Source organism: Lycorma delicatula, chromosome 1 (assembly GCF_047948215.1).
Source record: "Lycorma delicatula isolate Av1 chromosome 1, ASM4794821v1, whole genome shotgun sequence".
In the NCBI taxonomy this organism is placed as follows: Eukaryota; Metazoa; Arthropoda; class Insecta; order Hemiptera; family Fulgoridae; genus Lycorma; species Lycorma delicatula.
In genome coordinates this window covers 10,415,017-10,433,841 of record NC_134455.1, presented here as the reverse complement: position 1 = coordinate 10,433,841, position 18,825 = coordinate 10,415,017, and the positions used below count along the sequence as shown (strand labels likewise).

Genomic DNA, 18,825 nt, shown 5'->3' with positions numbered 1-18,825 from the left:
TAGTCAGTTTGTTCCTAATGTTGTGGATTTTACCAATTTGGTTCATTTTTTTCTTGTATTTCAGTTCTTACTGCATCAAGGCAAATGAATAATGTACGAGTGTACCTTTAAATATAACATGAAAATAGTTCTTTGAATACTGAAAATGTAAAAGTTACTGTTTTTGTTCTCTAAAAATTTTGCAGTACAAACTTTTATGGCATTAGTCATGATTTTTTTTTTTTTTTTTTTTTTTTTACCTAATGTATATTTAAATTATTATAGGCTGTGTTTTACAAAGTTTGAGAGTAATCATTTATTTTACCTGTGGTAAGAGAGATTTAGGTGAATTCCAATTTAGAGAAGTACCTACTTGACAGAAGTCATCTACAGATGCCCCTGATATTAAAAACAGTCAGTCATTTCATGATCATCTGTACAATTTTTATTAATATGTGAAATGCAAGTGAAAAGGTTGATAGTGTACTAATCTGTGCAACAGCTACTTTAATCTGTAAACATACCTGTTAACTAAACCAAAGATTTGTATTACTTTTACTGCATGTAAGTTAACTGATTATTTTTATATATTTACACTACCATTCAAATTAAATAAATTAATGAGAGCATCTGAACAAAACCTTTTCTGGATGATTTATCATGTTATTCTCCTAAAAAAACAAAAAACAATATATACAACTATTTAAAGTGCACAATTTTAATAGTACACAGAATACAGCATATTGTTATTTAAAGTTTATGATCCATTGTAACTTTGTGGATATCAAAATTCAAGTTTGTAAAACATAGTTGTATTTTGCTCCTACATCATATTAACATTATAAACAAACGCATAGGAATCCAGAACTTAAATTATTACTTGAATATTTTTTTAAATCTTATTCTAAATTAAGATTCTAATGTGAGGTTAAAATAATGTATTATTTATAAAATAATAAATATATATTTTTAAAAAAAACAATGTTAATGTTAAGATTTTTTTTATAAAGATGTAAGTAACATTGTGATAAATAGATCTCTTTCTTCTTTCTATTTTATTTTTGTATACTGGTATGTTTCTTTTCTAACATCTACAAATTATTATTATATGTTACTGTTATATAGAGCAGGAAAAAGTATTTATTTTATAGGTATAAAGATTATTCAGTGGAATGTTTGCGGTCTCCATTTTTTCTATGAGGATATCGAAATCCTACCAAAGGAAGAAAGTTTTTTGATATTGTGTCTGCAGGAAATTCACCTCCATCCCCGGGATGTAGTGTCTTTTCATGGGTACATCTGCCAGAGATGCAAACATCAAACTGTAGGTAGAGGATGTGGCATTGTGGCTGTTTTCTTGAATAAATACGTATTAGCTACATGGATTTCGCTGACTACAAGCATCCCTTCGGTGGCAATGAAGGTATTGGCACCATTTAAAATTAATATCTGCAACTTGTACGAGTACCTTTGCACAAATTTTGATGTCAGTGAGAATGATCTGCCTAATCTGTTACCAAAGATTCTCTTGCCCAGCCTAATAATTAGCGATTTCAATGTCAACACTATTAGTAAGACTCATCATCATGTTCTTCTTGAGCACTATAATTGATCGATTGAGGCAGAACCTGGTCCTTTGCTTGTTCAACGATGAGTTGGTAGTACACATTTATGTCATCTTCATCGGGTACATTTTTGTGCATCGACCTGTTCTTATGTAAGGACAGGTCCTTACTTACGGTTGGTCTAGTGGTGAATGCATCTTCCCAAATCAGCTGATTTGGAAGTCGAGAGTTCCAGCGTTCAAGTCCTAGTAAAGCCAGTTATTTTTACACGGATTTGAATGCTAGATCGTGGATACCGGTGTTCTTTGGTGGTTGGGTTTCAATTAACCACACATCTCAGAAATGGTCGAACTGAGAATGTACAAGACTACACTTCATTTACACTCATACATATCATACTCATTCATCCTCTGAAGTATTATCTACACGGTAGTTACCAGAGGCTAAACAGGAAAAAGAAGGAAGGTCCTTACTTACATAAGTAATGTGTCCAAAAACTTCTTTGTAAGTGATTACAAATGGTCGGAGATAGTGATTTACCTCAGATAGGCCCATGGAGATGGATGGTTGGGAAAGCAGATTGGATCGGATACAAAGATTCCTTCGAGCAGTACAATAGCAATTGCAGCACGATACTACAACTTTCCGTATTTACAAACCTGATAATCAATATTGCAAGTGAATTTATCTCCCTCACATCTACAAAGCCAAGGCGGTCTGTTGTTCCGTGATGATATGAAGACTGTAGGAGTGTACTCAGTGATCGTTGCAGGGCTTTATGTAATTTCAGTTGAAGGCCTACGGTAGAATTGCTTTGCGCCTTCCGGAATGCGAGAGAAATATGTGGTCGAGTGTTTCGGTGTGCTGAAAGAAAATCGTGACTAAATTACGTCGGTAACAATTCTTGGACAACTCCATCATCGGTTGTACGAAGAAAGGTTCGGACCGTATCTGGATCAAAACAGACTCCATTTACGATTGAATTGGAAAAAAAACAGCATCCTCGTCACCTCGCCATATGACGTAACGATCAAGTTTGGAAATACCTTTATGCCAGCTTCCCCTACTCGTCATACTGGCCTGAGTTAATGAGATTTAAGTTGCATGTAGAAAATATTCCATTTGTTATTGGAGACTTGCATAATTAATTAAACGCTCCTTTTTCTTTCGATGAGCTAAGGTACGCCTTGAATAATTCCCTTGATAATTCCCCTGGAAATGATAATATCAGGCTTTGTATGTTATCTCACCTCCCCGATACTGCTTTAAGACATCTTTTGTTTATTTACAATAAAATATTTTCTAACCAGGTTTTTTCAGATTCTTCGTCAGAAGCATTGGTGTTCCCATAGAGAAACCTGGTAAAGATAAACTATACCCTTCAAGTTATTGTCCTATCTCCTTGACCAATACCCTGTGCAAGTTGACGTAACGAAAGTAAACCGTCGTCTAGTGTAGTACCTTGAGAGAAACGCTCTAATTGCCGCCGAGCGGCAGTTCCGCGGTTTCGCCGAGGCAGACCATCTATCGTTCATGTAGTTGCCCTGGAATCTGTTATCCATAACGCTTCCATATTCGCCAACGCCTGCTGTATTTTTCGATATGCAAAAGGTACATGACGTGGCCTGAAGGAGAGGGATCCTAAATGCACTGTAAGAATGGGGTATACAAGGGAATCTCCTTGCATTCATCAAAGGTTTCCTCAGTAAGTAATCCTTTCGAGTTCGGACTGGAACGACGGTATCCGATAATTTCACTCTAGAAAACGGAATACTACAGGGAAGTATCCTATGTGTTAGGTACTACAGACACTCTAATATCTATGATATGCAATATATTATTTCTCAAATGACTCAGCGTAACACAACTGTGAGCCTTTGCTGGTTCCCAGCCACATTGGAATTTCAGGCAATGAGCGCGCTGATAGTGCGGCAAAAGCGGTTTGTTTGCAGCCTCCTCAGTGTCACCCTAGAGCTCTTCATGCAGAAATAAACATCGAGAGGAGGTTATTATTTGCCGTTTGCGAATATGGTACTCTAGGCTCACTCATGGATATCTCACCACTCAAACACCGATGCACCAGTTTGCGGTCGCTGCAACCGCCAACTAACGGTACACCATATCCTTGTGAACTATGTCTGTTATTCGGCATCGCGTTGGAAATTTAAACTAGCGGCTAACATCGAAAGTATTTTAGGGAACAATATGACGATGTTATCATCATATAGCCTTCAACGGCTTTAAGAAGTAGTCATACTATTTCTTAAGTCCTTGTGTGTATATATATCGATATCGGAAGCTATTTGGCTTATGCCAGACGGTAAGTTTGTTCTTTTAAGTTGGATTTTTAATATCGTATTTCATTGCGGTTTTATTTTGCCTTTAGCATACGGCATAGACACTTTACATCTACGCTGTAATATATATGAGGAATATTTTTCGTTATGATATTTCGCGTTTTAATCGCTGATTTCTTTTTATACTGTTATTTAATTTTTAAGTTTGGTTTTGTTAAGGTTAATTGTTTCCTAAACTAACATTATGCCCGGCACCCCTAATTCAAATCCAAAGCTGTCACACCAAAAAAGGGATTCGCTTTGCGGCGTGGAATGTACGAACCGGGCACCAAGGTGGCCAAAAATAAATCATCGTCCAGGAACTGACAAACTGCAAAATCTAAATCTTCAGTTATGAACTGTAGTTGTAACGTTCTATCGCGGACATTCCTACGAGCCGGTTGTGAATCTCAACCGGTAAATTAGCAGCTGCTACAACATTTTCACTAAATGGATTCAGTACCCGTCTCTTCGAGAAATCATTTTTATTATCTGGGAAATACTCTGGCGACTGAATTTTTAGCTCGTACAAATGCATCTTAGTACTGTAAAAGCTGTGGTGAATAATAGCGCCTTCTTTGTCAAAATTTTTCTCAATATAATCGGAAGTGGGCGGAAACATATCAACATTTTTGCTTTGAAGGTGAATAATCCAGATTCAAGCTTTTTAACGAGAGCGTGAATTTTGTCGATCATTAATAGAATGTTTTTATCACTTCCTTATAAATTTACATTCCAGTTGTTTAAAAGCAAAAATACATCGGCCAAGTTAGCCAACAGCAACATATACTCATTACTTTGTAAAAAAAAAAATTGAAAATAGCCTTTGTTTATTCTGGAAAAATATAATTAATTCATCTCGCAATTTCAACAACCACAATTACACTTCTTGACTGCACACTAAAAAAACGATATCTCAGTTATCATTATTTTCAATGAAATTACTTTTTTAAAAACTTAAACTTTTTGAATTTCTATGTGATTTAGCAATGTGTTAAAGATGGTACACTGATTTATAATACGAAAGGAATGGTCGATAAATGGGTGGAGTATATTGAAGAGTTATATGGAGGAAATGAATTAGAAAACGGTGTAATAGAGGAAGAAGAGGAAGTCGAAGAGGATGAAAGAGGGGAAACAATACTGAGATCTGAATTTAAGAGACCGTTAAAAGAGTTGAAAGCAGAAAGGCTCCTAGAATAGACGGAATACCTGCAGAATTACTGCGTAGTGCAGGTGAGGAAGCGATAGATAAACAAACTGGTTTGTAATATTTACGAAAAAGGGGACATTCCGTCACACTTCAAAAAGAGTGTTATAGTCGTGATACCAAAGAAAGCAGGAGCAGATAAATGTGAAGAGTTGCAGAACGATTAGCTTAACTAGTCGTACATTAAAAATCTTAACTAGAATTCTGTACAGAAGAATCGAGAGGAGAGTGGAAGAAGTGTTAGAAGACCAATTTGGTTTCAGGAAAAGTATAGGCACAAAGGAAGCAATTTTAGCGTATAGTAGAAAAAAGATTAAAGAAAAACAAACCGACATACTTGGCATTTATAGACTTAGCAGAAGCATTTGATAACGTAGACTGGATTAAACGTTCAGCATTTAAAAAAATTTAGGGTTCAAGTATAGAGATAGAAGAGCAACAGCTAACATTTACAGGAACCAAACTGCCACAGTAATAATCGAAGAACATAAGAAAGAAGCAGAAATAAAAAAGGGAGTCCGACAAAGATGTTCCCTATTCCTGTTACTTTTAATCTTAACATATAACTAGCAGTTGCATCAAACCAGTCAAATGACTGAAGACAAAAAAGTGATTAATTATTTCATACAGTTGTGGTTTTAACATTGCTTTATTAAGCGGAATGTTGTTTCTTTTCTAGCCAATTAATCATACCATTTGAATTCGGAGACTTCTCTAGAAGTGAATTGTGGTATGGCGCATTATCGATAACAACCACAGATTGGAAGCGAAGACTAGGGATTAATTTTTCAGATGCCCACTTTAAAAAATTATTGTTGACGTTTTCTTAATAGGCATCGCTTTTAAGCTCGTTTTCCAAGTTAACATCGCGTTCGGAATGAATCCTATTTCTCCTTCAGCGTGGATTACAATTAAATAAATCACCTTTATTAATCAGGACTCTGCTCCATGACAATGGACGACTCTGCACCATTGTCATCCAACCACGATTTTTTCGTCGAGTAGGACACTAAAATATACGATTCGTCTAAATAAACAATCGAAAAATTTTCTTCTGAAATCGGTCATTTTTCTTAAATATTCTATCCTCTTCCACCAGATGTCTTCTTTCTCAATCAAAAGTTTCCTATTATTATCAGTTTTAAAGCACTTAAACCCTAACTCTTTCAGATTAGGTGCTAATGTAGTTCTAGAACCTTCAAATTGAATACTCTTCTGAAATTCTTCACATAATTTATTTGATGGAGGCAGTTCATTATTCTTTACATTACTCGTATTTTTAACTGCTCTTCTTACAACGCCTTGATCAAAACTGTCTAATCCACTAACTGGTTTTGAACGTTGTTTATACTTTTTGTGTGCTGAATGAGGACGACTACGATTTAGATTTAAGAAGATCCTGCTTTTCTTTTCTGAGTTTTTGAACTTGTGATCTTGAAATCCCACAAGCTGCAGCGGCTCTTCACATTTTTGAATGCGTATTAAATGTTTTGTCATCTTCTAATTTTGCTAACTTAATAGCTTCTTTCTTTATAAAATCGTGCACATTAACTATTTCATGAGTTTGACTATGCAGCTTTTTATTCTGAAATACGGATTTAAATTCTGCCACAAAAAAAGAATCACTAACAAAAATCAAAAAACTTACGAACTCATTAATGCACACAAAACATTAACTAACACGCCGTACAATACAGAAGGAAACAACTATTCTATTCGTACCGGACACGCCAAGAATTGTACTATATCGGTTAACTCAACATGAAATATGTATCCAGTACATAAAATGGTCACTTATTTTATGACTGATTTGATATAGGGAGTGTAATAATAAATGAAGTAAGAAATATTTATAAGTACGTTATATATTTTTAAAGAAAATAAACAAAATGATAATGAATTTTAATAGTGGAAATAATCTTTGCTATTTATGAAAATAGTTACATTGTACTGCATAATACTCGGTTTCCGAATGAGCCTAATATTACGAGAAAAGAGTTACATAAAGCCCAACACAGCGAACTTCTGCCTCAAGCAAACTACTTTTTCAGTTTCATCTAGCACTATACATTCCTATAACATATTCAACTGCCAAACCTTCTTGATTATGTCGTTGATAACGCCATGCAATAGAACAACTATAACAAAAATAAAAATATTTCAGTCACCTGTCTATACGTACATGACTATATTATTCAATCCTAATAAATAATAAAGTTAAACAATAATAATTTGCTTATTTCATGAAGTAAAATCTTTATAACCTATTCTTCCCTAACCCTAAATAAATAAACAACATAGTTTACACCCGTATGCATTGAAACTCTTTTTAAAAAATATAAATTGAAACATTCTTAGACAAAAAACAAGAAAATATTAATGTAATTTAATTACTTTGTAGTTTAGTTGGTATCTCTGAAATAAAATTGTTAGCGCAATGCTAGTTGTCGAATTGTCAGCCTTTTCGTCCGGCAATTCTACGGGTTTGTTTCCTACCGTGCGTTCGTCCGGTTGAACTAAAAAACTTCTTAGTGAGATATAATTCTATAGTTTGGTACAGTTGGTGTATTTTAATGTGAGTACATATTAATTTCATTGTAATAACTTAATTGGTGTACTACATACACGAGTTCAGTTTCGTTGGCGTAGTGTCAAGTAATGCTCTTGTAGAGCGGGCTTATTAAAATGCTGTAGCAGTAACGGGTTGTTCTGTAGAGAACAATTGTTTCTTGCCTAATGATTATTATACTTGTAAGAGGTCTATGTAAAACGGATGTTGTGTAAATATTCTTCTTGAAAAGCGTTTCTTAAAAATATGTATACAACTAAAATTTTTGGTAAACCAAAAGCTTTGGTTATAAAGCTATAATATTATACGTACCTGCCTTGCTTTTCCTCGAATAGAACTCTGTGTATTATTTGTAATCTGTACTAGTTATTGTCGTATCTTTCTTTTCATCTTTAATTCAGACGTAACCTCATCATCCTAACCTCAAATTTAATTACATAAAATAATATTTTGTTTATTTTCGAATTGTCAATGAAGCTTTATAAAAATTATTTTTACAAGATAATTCAAGAAATTCAGTGGTATTTTTGAAGTGATAATAGTTTATTGAAGGTTTGTTTACTTTGTGGTTCTAGTAATTTTTTTCTTTGTCTATTAATATGTTTCTTTTGTTGTCATCCACATGAAATGATGCTATTAATCTTTATTTATTTACAAGGTATTCTTTAGTACCCCTGTTATGAATGTTACATCAGTAAACCAAGAAAAAACACTGTTCAAGCTGTAATTGAATGACGTGAAGAGATCAGCTGCTGGATAATAGTATCCATATTGCTCACTCTAAACTTCTAAGTTACCAGCAGATAAAAATTTTGTACTTATTTACACCTTAACACAGGGTAGAGGATGTGCAAAAGTCATGAAATGGATGTCCACTTGTAAAAGTGAGATAGTTTTTAAACATGCAAGTTGTTAAACATATGTGTGTTTGTTATGTACACAAATGATTTTTATGAATTTTTGTTTATTTGTGTCAGGAATTTTTAGCTTACTACACTTTTCATAACACATCATTGAACAGTTATTGGAATAGCCTGCTGCTGTATTTTTTTTTTTAATTTCCTACGATTAGTGTGTCAGTTACCTGACCTCGTTGATTTTCTGTATTATGGAAATTTCATTAAAATAAGCCAGGGTACTTTTCAAGAAGATGCCCGCAGGTGATCTGTAGTTAGTCAGTTGGTTGCTATAGTTAGTCGGTTGTTAGATGGTGCCACTGAAAGGAGAAAAGGTAAATAAATTAATAAATATATATATAAATTTATATAATAAATAAGTCTGAAAGTATAAACATAATCTAACCAAACTTAACCTATGCTCGCTAACCTTTGCTTGTTAGTCAAGGTTAGCAAGTGTAGGTTAAGTTTAGTTAGATTATATTTATTTATTATATAAAGTTAGATTATAATTTTAATTTATTTTCTCCTTTCAGTGGCGCCATCTAACAACTAACTACAGTGACCAACTGACTAACTACAGATCGCCTTTCTTCTGTGGGCATCTTCTTCAAGTACCCAAGCTAGTTCCTTACTTAGCTATCAGTTTTTGTCGCTTAAAAGGAAACACTTTTCTAAAAAATTTTTAAACTTGATAGTTTGTGTCATTCTTATTTTCCTTGTGTTGTAATATAAGCTTCAACACCAACAGAGTTAGATATTTATTTATTATTTGCTGAATATACTAAATGTGCCCAGCCTTAATTAATTGTCTTGCTCAAGATTACTCTGCCATAATCTCAATTTTCTTCTCATAATTAATACACTACTAATAAAGTAGGTATCATATTCCAACTAGTTATTATAAATGCCTTCAGGTTTAATTGATTTATTTTTACAATATCTGGATTAAAAATTAGGCAAGGAGGTTATTTTATATAAGTTTGCTGGTCACACTGTTGGCAAGGCTAATGCATCCCTCTGGCAGGTGACTATTCATAACCATGTTAATTGGTGTACTACATACCCAAGTTCAGTGTAATTGTCATAGTGTCAAATAATGCTCAGGCAGAGCGAGCTTATTAAAATGTTGCAGTATTTCAATAAGGATTTGGTGAAATATTAAATATGTAATCAAATCCTCTGTGTGGTCTCACTGTTTTAGTTCACATCTTCATAGATTATATTTTGAACAGCATTTTCATTTGGTGCAGTCTGCATATGCTAGAGAAAAGTTTTTCGTCATCTTTCAAAAGTCACTTAAAATCTTTTTTTATTAATTTATACTGACTATTCTTTGATCAGTCTATCTATTCATGTGTAATTAATTTTATTTAATATTTATCACATTTAGAAATAAGGTTTTTATACATATATATACATATACATATCCTGATCCTTTAGCTACTGCTGGGTGTTCACTAAACCTTCCCATCTTTGTCTGTCTTCCCACCATATCTGCTCTTCCACCTACTGTTAATTGTACCCTCTTTTATCCACATTGTTCTTAATTCCAACCCTCCATCTTACTCTGGGTCATCCTCTGGGAATTTCTCCATTTATTCTCAGCTCTTCCATTCTGATTGGTAGTTTCTATTCATTCATTGTTATGTGTTCATACCATCGCAAGTTCATTCTCTCCAACCCCAAGTCATTCCTTATGGCCGAACTCCTCACTCTATCCTTTCTTGTTTTACATCTCACCAGCCTGCAACCTAATTCATTCTCTTTTTGTCATCTTTCATGATTCAGTTCCATATAATAGATATACTGATTCCACTACATTGGCATATAATAGGATTGGTACATTATGATTGTTACTCTATCTGATAGTTTCTTGTTCCATAACAAATGTTTCACACTTTGGTTCAGATTTCCTCCCATTTGCAGTCATTCTGGTATTTCTTTTGCCCATCACTTATTTCATTTACCAAGTATTTGAAACTATTCACCAATTTCATACATTCCCCATCCAGTACATCTTGTTCCAACCTCTTATCACTTCATCACCTCATTCTTCTCCCTACTGATTTTTAGTCCATAGTTGTTCATTACTTCCTTCCAAGCATCTAACTGGATCTCTACATTCCCAACTTTATCACCCTATATTATCTTGTCATCGGCAAAAGTCATTTTCTTATCTTTTTCTCCCTTTCTTTCTTTTATTTGTTGGTTCACTCTTTCCATCCCCACATTAAATAATGTTGGTTGGTGTTAAAATACTTCCTTGTTTAAGACCACTTCTTATGGTAAGCCAGCCAGTGTTTCATATGGTGTTACTGTACACTTATAATCTCTGTACATTTCTTTAATAATATTAGCATATTCTTTCTCGATGCCCACTCTCATCATTTCCTTCTGTATGTCCCTCCTATCAACAATCGAATGCCTTCTCAATATCAATGAACATTACTATCTTTCTGTCATACTCTTAAACAATTTCTGAACTGCAAAAGTAAGGTTGCTGTATTTCTTCCAACCCTAAATCCATACTGTTATTCACTTTTCCCTGTTCTGACGTTGTACTTATTCTGTTCCCATGATGGTTCTTACATTGCTTCTTTCTATCTTTCTTAAAAAGAGGGATTACATCTCTCCTTTTCCAGTCTTCTAGGATGATCCTATGCAATTCAATGCTTTTTATCCATTGCATGCCATCTGGACCTCCAGCTTTTATTATATTAACAGTACCTTTATCAGGTCCTGCTTCTCTCTGTTCATTTACAAATTGCATTTCCCATTTCTCCATGAGATTTCCTCTAACCAACAATTGTAATCCTCCTCACTTTGGATATTTTCCTCTTTATATCTTCTATATTTAGCAATTTCTCAAAATCCTTCCATAGCTCTTTCACTAAATCTGAAACATTCACCAGTTTTCCATTTTGTATTTCCATCCTTTCTGACATTTTTGTCTTCTTCTTTTTGTTCGCCATCATTTTGTAAAATATTTTCTTACTTCCTTTTGTATCATCTCCCAATCTGTCTGTAAATCCTTCCAATGACTTTTCTTTTTCTTTCTCAATTACATTATTTTCTTACATTTTTTTTCTTTTACTGATATAAGCCAGTGTATCCTCTTCTGACTGCCTGTTTTGTTGTATCATTCCACCTTTTTGTTTCCTTATCCTTCTTCTTCCCTGATGTTCTACCACAAACCTCTTCGGCTGCTTCCACCATTGCTCTCTTAAAATTTCCCTATTTTATTTCTACATTCATTACTGGTTCTTTAGGCATCTTTTCTTGTAGCAGTTTTCTGTATTCCTCCATTTTTTGTTTATTCCTTCAACTTCTACTCTTTTGTTCTTTGTATTTTTTGCTTTTTCAGTTTTTGAAAACTGACTTCAACATGCCTCCAACAATTTGTGATCTCCATCAGCACTTTCACTGGGAATTACCTTAACATCTGTTAGCCTTTTCCCCCATTCTCTATCCATAATGAAGTAATATATCACTGTTCTGATCTGCCTATCCCAGTTATATCTTGTTAATACATAATTTTCTTTTAAACCAGATATTAGCTATTATCATAGCATTCCTCTGACAAAACTCCAGCAGCCTCGCACCTTCATAATTTCTTCTACCATATACAAAACATTTCAGCACATCTTCATATCTGTAACTGTCACTTCCCACCTGAGTGTGAAAATCTCCCATTATTATATTAACTTTCTTAATATGTGTCTCCAACTCACTCTCAAAGTCCAGTTTCTCTTGTTCCAGGCATCCAGTTTGTGGTGCATATATCTGCATGATAGTCATTCTTGTTTTTCTAGCTTTATGGATCTAATTATGACTTGCTCTGACAGATATTCCACACCATCTATGAGTTTGGATTTTCTTACTAATCATTAAGGCAAATCCATTTTTCCCAACTTCATTTCCACTCCAATACAAAAGTAATATAAACTAATAATAAGAGTAATATAGCAATTACTTAATAATCATAGAGTGGTCATCATTCTATGGTTATGATGAGTTCACAGGTGTAGTGGTAAACAGGTGATTTTAGTAATTTTATCACTAGATAAAAAAAATCTGCCTAAGAAAATATGAGTCATCAACTTTTCACCTGATTGTTTTATTGCATAGCATGACTTCTCTGAGACTCTGGGTTCTCACAGAGAATTAGTTTTGAGTAATAACAGAAAAGAAAATTTATAAATGTTATTTTTCTTCCTATAAAAGTGTCATAAACAGAAAAGAGATGAAGGCATTTATCAGATAATGGTCTTGTAGTCACATGAATAGTGTTTAACATCATCCAGTTTGCAATTTGTTCTTTTGATGATACTGCTGCAGATTTTCATTTTTTAAATTTTTCAGTTGCTTTGGGTAATGTTAAGAAAAATCTGCAGACATAGAAAGACTTCTTCATTGGATTTTTGTTTATGATGCTTATATGCATCATCAAAACTTCCTCAGTACACCTTACTAAAGTTCCATTTTGTATCATATGTATCAGACTTCATTTTTAAAGTGGCATGTTTCATGTTGCCGGGGTTGTCCCATATGCTGCACATGAAAATAATTTGCGTTGCATGCTGTTGCAAACCATTATATTATTACAAGAATTTTCCCAAAGTAATATTTGATATCAGAGTACTGTAGTATTTTGCACTCAGCAGAATCCAGATTCCTATATGTGTTACTTGTTGGTTATCTGAAAAACTGTTAGTTGTTTGGTTGTTGTTGTTATCCTGTCGTGTGTTGTGGTTTCATCTACATTTTTATTTGTAATAATAATACCCTATAGATTACAGATTAAAGGCTAAGGTTCTCTATTCATTAATATTTAAGGTTAATTAGATGAGGTTAGCGAGCATTAGGATTTTTTGGTTAGTTATGTTAATATCATATGAAGTTCAGTATACATATTTGTTACTTACCTAACTTTAACCCATCAGAAATCTTATTTTTTGGTTATGTGATGTAATGGCAGTTTTTTAATAAAAAAAGGGGTGAAAAATAGGTGGCGTTCAGATTACTGATAAGATCCCTATATTTGATTGTTTGGTAAACAAAGGTGAGAGCTTCATAAAATCTATTGGACATGGACTAGATTAAGTGTTTTTAAGATATAAATGTAGATTTTTTACTTCTTAGAATTATAAACAAAGAAATTTTGTAAGAGAAATTATGAAATTTCTTAATCTCGAAACAGAGGAGATTAGTTAGACAAAGTATGTGCCCAATTCCTTCATATGATCTTAGTGTTTTAATTCACATCTTCATAATTAATTATTCTGAAAGGCATTTTCATATGATAACAGTCTGCATAATTGACATGCTAGAGAAATGTTTTTCATCAATCATTTAAGTCTTTTACTATTTTTTTTTACAAAATGATGACTTAATTTTGTAACTCTGTATTCCAAATTAAGAACTATAAAGTTTACAGATACAATTCATAAATATTCAATGTGACTTCCTCCAGTTGCACGGCACACATGTAAGTGGTGGCTAAACTTGTCCCATACATGAGGAAGTATATTTTGTTTTGAGTTCACTGTAGCTGTGATACAGTTCTGCAGGTTAGCCAGATTTGTTGGTAGAGGTAGTATATAAACTGCATCTTTCACAAACTCCCACAAGAAAGAGTCACATGGTGTGAGATCAGTTGGTCTTGGAAGCCAGAACTTAAGAGCCAGATCTTCATTCCTGATGCATCCTATCCATCGTTGAGGTAGAGATTTATTCAGTTAGCGTCAAATATCTAGGTGCCAATGGAAAAGAGCTCTCTGTTGAGTTGAAAAATGAAGTCTTGTGAATCTTTATTTAGTTGATGGATAAATCAGTTTTCCAGAATGTCCTGGTACGTTATCCCAGGAACCGTGTGTTTCACAAAAAGAACGGTCTATACACCTCTACTTGAAATAGGGTGCAAAACACATTAACTTTGAGGGAGTCTCTCTCATTTTGCAGCATGTCATGGGGATATGGGGATTTTGTAGACCCCATATGCAAACATTGTGTATATTCACTCTTCCACTGAGATGGAACTTCGCTTCATTGCTATAAATTAAACACGGAAGAAAAGTGTCATCCTCCATGTTTTCAAGCATTTCATCGCAAATTTCAAGATCTTTAGGTTTGTCACCTCTGCAAAGAGCCTGTAAATGTTGAAGTAGGCAGTATGGCTTGAAAAGTAAATGATGCCTCAAAACACACCAGACAATTAGTTGAGGTATTGTAAGTTCTCTGTTCATTCTGTGAAGTTGTCTTTCTTAGGCTTCATACAAAACTTACTTCAATTTGCCACACACAGCTGGTCCATTCTTTTGCCTTTACAGACACCCTGTTTGTTCAAACTGGTGAAAGCAATGACATATGCTCTTCTTTGATGGGAGGGTCAATGTTAAATCAGAGACAAAATTCAGTTGTTGACTGAGATTTGCCATACTCAAGAACACAGAAAACCTTGTGTTGTACTGTAGCCATCTTACTCACAACTGACATGTAATGGCGGCACAAGCACTCTAGCGGCCATTTAAGCAACTACATGCACTTTATCGATGTTATTCGAAACTTTAAGACCTACTTTCTCAACTACTATGTAGATCAGATACAATGTATAGTTCAGGAAATATTGAGTTACTAAATTGAGTCCATCATTCAGAATTGTCTTGTATTGCTACTAAATACACATAGGGTTTCCTTTTGTTCGTGAATGGAGAAAAAATAAGATACAAATTGAAGACTTATGGCCAAAAATAGTAATCAAAAACAGTCCAGAGATAGAACCACGGCTAGAAAAACAGAGACTAACAGTTTACATATTTCTTTTTTTATGGTTGCTATAAGAATGGGAATATGGTGTTCCAGTATGAAGCCAGTTGTGTACAGGAGAAAGCATTCAGTGTGAAGAAACAGCTAGATGGTGATGATTTGTAGTTTTTGGCTAATAACAGATGGTTGAACCAGGGGAAAGGAATTTCATTAGATTTACCACTTGACTTGACTGTAAAATATTATTAGACACCAATACCAGTGAAAATTTTTATAATATCTTTGAAAAGTTCATTAATAGTAAAAAAACTCTCCCGCAATTGTGCAATGCTAACAAGACAGAACATTTCTACAAAATACTACCAAAAATATTTTTGGCATCCAGACTTTGATGAAAAGGTCAAGGAGCGCAAAAAAGGCAATTAGCTCAACTGATGCTGCTGTGCTGTTAAAATGCTACACATGAGCGTGTTTATAGGAAGATCCATGAAGCCTTGGACTTTAAAAAATGTTAATTTAAACTCTACAGATAGAAAAAAGTATGGATGTTAGTGGTTTTTATAATCATTTGAATTCTGGTTCACTCTTGTTGGAAAACGTTATTGAGGACTACCACTGCTTTTTCAAGTAATCTCTTTTCTTTAAGACATTTCTTAACAGATAAAACAAAATCATCATAAAAACTAATTTTTAAATAATATCTGTTTTTGGTAGTATTTTATAGAATAGTGTCATGTCTTGTCAGCGTTTATAATTGAGGAAGAGTTTTTTTATTATTAACAAAGTTTTCAAAAATATTTAAAATGAAGGTATCAAAAGCCATTGTTAAGCAAAGTAGTTGAGGAAAATAAAGTTGACAATGAAGACAATATTACCATTTTAAAAAAAATCAATGTAAAAGGTTTTATTTACATGTCTAGAGCTTATGGGAAGTAGTTATGCAAACAGATTTTAACAAGAAACACCATTGCAAAGTAAAGAAACCAAAATGCAGAGAGTAGTGAATTAGCTAAAAATGCAGAATTTATTGAGGTATTAAGAGTTGAAAGAATGTGAAAATTTATGACAAAAATATAACTAACTGAGTAGGTAAATTTGAATAAAGGCAGTTACAGATATCAGTTGCTATTATGTGATAAAACTGTTGCCCAGTGTTCTAAATAATGTGGATGACATGGGTTCTTCAATATACCTTAAAGACACTACTTCCATGTTTGAAACATTATTAAATTATTAGAGGAACAAGCTAACATGAGTACAGCAGTCATTTTATCTTATAAAATGAAACAATTATCTCATTATACGCTACCATTTTACATTAAAAAAGTATAAAAAATTTCTGTTTTCTGCACTGCACGTTCTGTTTAAAACTATTAAAACATTTTATACTTTCTGTACTGATTACATTACATTAAAAGTAATCTTACCATATATTTATACAATGTTTTTTTGTGTTTTGGCCATTACGTTGATTCTAATTTAGTTTTTATTATCAGTATATTGAGGTTTTATACAGTTACTGGAAGTAAAAAGGGTTGATTAATAAACTGGGTTCACATATTACAGTATGATTGATATTACTTATTAAAAAAACTCACATTTTTTCTTCCAAGCAAAGTAAAAAAGAGTGGATTTTAATGATGAAGGGCTATGATAAATTGTGATCTATAATCATAAACTGTTAAAAAAACAAAATGTTCTTTATGTATTTAATGTAGTTTGAACCTGTAATTTAAATGGAGACTGAAAAAAAAAATAGTTTTTTTTTTAGAGTTAAATGTTTCCAAAAGTTATTACTATACCATCAGTATTCAAGTCTATGTGATACTTGGAGGGGTTAATAACTGAAGTGAGGATTACATTATGAAGTTTGTATATAATGATGTCTGTTATGCTGCAGTACTATGTTGTTATTCTATTTGGCAGGCCTTAAAAATGTAATTTATCTACATTTCATTGTATTAAATATAAATATGCCTACTCTGAATATTCTTTATAACCTGACTTTCACCTTTTTTTATTGAGTTTCTATTAAAAAAAAATAGATTTTACTAGTCGTCTACTAGGTTTATTATAGCATTACTTTCCTGGATTTTTCAGTATTGTACTTAAAACTTTCTAAAATAAACTTATTTACTTGTGTGGATGTTAATGGTACTAAATGTTACAAATTATGATACAAAATTAATGAGATTAAAAAAATATACTCTTCAAAAATTTGAAGTTAAATGTTATCTTTGAAATGTAGGACTATTTCAAGGTATATTCATGGATATTTTCAATTTGTGTTCCAATGGTTTTTATCCTTTTTATTAAAAAAAAATATATATGTATATGTTAAATGTACATATTCATTAATTCAGACTAGTTAACTTATGTGTTTATATTTTAAATAACACTATATAACATGATTTTCTACCTTTCTGTAATTTTACATGTTACTAAAGTATTTTTCTGCACTGATTTCTGATCTGTAATTAGTTTTTTTTCTGTCACGTATAGTTTTTTTGGAAATCAGTGAACTAATTTTTTATTTAGATGTAAATTCCACAAATAAAACTTTTGTTTATTAGGAGGGAGGGAAATTTTATTTTGGTACGAGGGATTACATTTGTTACACCCAGCTGGCTGTCAGGCAGGAAGCATAGTTAGTTCATTGTTGACATGCTATAATGCTGTGAGGTTATATTTATGCTCTCATATGTAGTTCCTTTAGAAATGAGTTCTCGCAAGTGTTTGATTAACCCAAATGCACTCTGTTGTATTTATGGTAGCTACGTAATTGCTAAGCAATGACAGGACATTAATAGTTTCGTGAGATATGTCTATTATGCATTTTTCGGCATAAGGCTTGGTGATGAAGACAAAAGCTGGGCACCACACAAGATGCGTACACAACATGCTGTACATGTGTTGAGGGACTGAGACTGGAAAAATTTGCAAAAATATCAATGCCTTTTGCAATCCCATTGGAGCCACAAAATCATGTTAATGATTGTTATTTTTGTATGGTTAACATTCAAGATCATAACACAAAAAGTAAGAAGGATATACAATATCCGAACATTCCTTTGGCCTTACAACCAGTTACACATAGTGAATTTCTCCCTATCTGAGTTCTACATCCCATTCTTGAAGATATGCCACAGGAGAGCAGCTCAGAAAATGAATACGATAATGCTTATGATTACAACCCGAAATAAGATTCTGCACCAAAATTATTCAGTCAAAATGAACTTAATTAATTCATTAATTCAATTAACTTAATTCAATCTGGCGACTTGAATCTGACAAAAGATGCCGTCCAATTGCTTTGGTCAAAACTGAAAGCAAAAAATCTTCTACTACCCGGAGTTTTGTTCTCTTGGTATAGGACCAGAGAGAAGAATTAATAAAATTCTTTAACCCTTTGGCGCCAGAGGATTTAAATGCCCTGACCACAGTCCACAGATTGAAGGGATTTAAATAATTTCAGTATAAAATGCACATCTTTGTTAAAACT

At 33.1% G+C, this 18,825-nt stretch overlaps 1 protein-coding gene across 1 annotated transcript in view; it reads left to right on the top strand.

The window, feature by feature from the left end:
- Positions 1-7,517: 7,517 nt before the first annotated feature.
- The window catches only part of ATPCL (ATP-citrate synthase), a 159,452-nt gene continuing 148,144 nt past the window's right edge, over positions 7,518-18,825 (top strand). Inside the window, exon 1 of the mRNA XM_075368455.1 lies at positions 7,518-7,665. The gene's annotated coding sequence lies outside the window, so the exon portion shown is untranslated. The remainder of the gene's footprint in view (positions 7,666-18,825) is intronic.